Genomic DNA, 1623 nt, shown 5'->3' on the forward strand with positions numbered 1-1623 from the left:
CAATTCACGGATATCACAATTTTCAAGTTAAAAAAAAAAAAAAAAGTAGATGGGCATGGGGGGGGTGCCTTTAATCCCAGCTAGTTGGGAGGCTGAGGCAAGAGAATCACTTAAGCCCAAGAATTTGAGGTTGCTGTGAGCTGTGAAGCCACAGCACTCTACCGAGGGTGACATAGTGAGACTCTGTCTCAACAAACAAACACACACACACACACAAAAACCCACAAGAAATTGACAACTGGGAAAACCAGAATATTTTTTCCCTGGAGAGCTGATGGTTACACTTTTATTCAGCATATTACTGGTGAAGAGTATCTATTATATAGTCTTCTGCCATTTTTGGCTGGGGCTATGTTTGAACCTGCCACCTCTGGCATATGGGATGGGTGCCTTACTCCTTTGAGCCACAGGTATCGCCCACTATTATACAGTCTTCTTACATTAACTATTGTGCAACAAATCTTCTTTTATAATTTTTTTTTTTGAGACAGAGTCTTACTCTGTTGTCCTAGGTAGAATGCCATGGCATCATCATAGCTCACAGCAACCTCAAACTCTTGGGCTCAAGAGATCCTCCTGCCTTAGCCCCGAGAATAGTAGCTGGGATCACAGGCACCCACCATAATGCCCAGCTAGTTCTTCTAGTTCAGTAGAAATATGGGTCACCATCTTGCTCAAGCTGATCTTGAACTCCTGAGTTCAAGCAATCCACCTGCCTCAGCCTCCCTGAGTGCCAGCATTACAAGCGTGAGCCACTGTGCCTAGCCTTCTGTTAGAATCTTATTGACAGAACTAAATAGACTAGTCTAAGAAGTCTTTCCTGATACTGATGCTTTTGATCCTTCTTGATATGCTAATTAAGCAACTAGAGCCCAGGAGGAGGCCTTTTAGTCACAAACAAAATGTCACAGAGGACTGTTTGAAGGACAAGGATATTATTCAACAAATCTTTATTTAGCAGCTAATATGTACAAAGCAGTGTGTTGAAGGCTGGGAAAGATAGTAGATAAATATTCCGTGCTCTCAAGGAAGTCATGTGAGACAAAATCTATTGGTAATAACAATGTAGTAAGTGCTATAATGAAGAAACAGAAGAACGGAGGAAAGTGAAGCTAAGTTAGAAACCAACAAAGAAAAAAAATGGAAACCAACAAATAGACTTCAAAGTATAAAGGAAAATGAAAATCTCAGGACCACCTCCCACTCCTTATGCAAAAGAGAAAGTCAAGCCTGGAGACTGAGTCATGCAACACCCCCTTCTGAATAAATAACTGTTACTAACATCACGCATTACCCTGATTACCCCATACAAAGCTAAAAAGCTTCAGGTCTCTAAAACAATTACTCCCAAATGCCTCCAATCCTAGTACTCTGGGAGGCTGAGGTAGAGATCAAGACCAGCCTGAGCCAGAGCGAGACTCCATCTCTACTAAAAACAGAAAAACTAACTGGGCTTTGTAGCAAGTGCCTGTAGTCCTGCTACTTGGGAGGCTGAGGCAAGAGAATTGCTTGAGCCCAAGAGTTTGAGGTTGCTGTGAGCTGTGATAGTACAGCACTCTGGCCCAGGGCAAAAGAGTGGGATTGTGTCTCAAAAAAAAAAAAAAAAAAAAAAGATAAAAGGCC

The sequence above is a fragment of the Otolemur garnettii genome, unplaced genomic scaffold (genome assembly GCF_000181295.1).
Source record: "Otolemur garnettii isolate 467f Iridium unplaced genomic scaffold, OtoGar3 scaffold00001, whole genome shotgun sequence".
Classification (NCBI taxonomy): domain Eukaryota; kingdom Metazoa; phylum Chordata; class Mammalia; order Primates; family Galagidae; genus Otolemur; species Otolemur garnettii.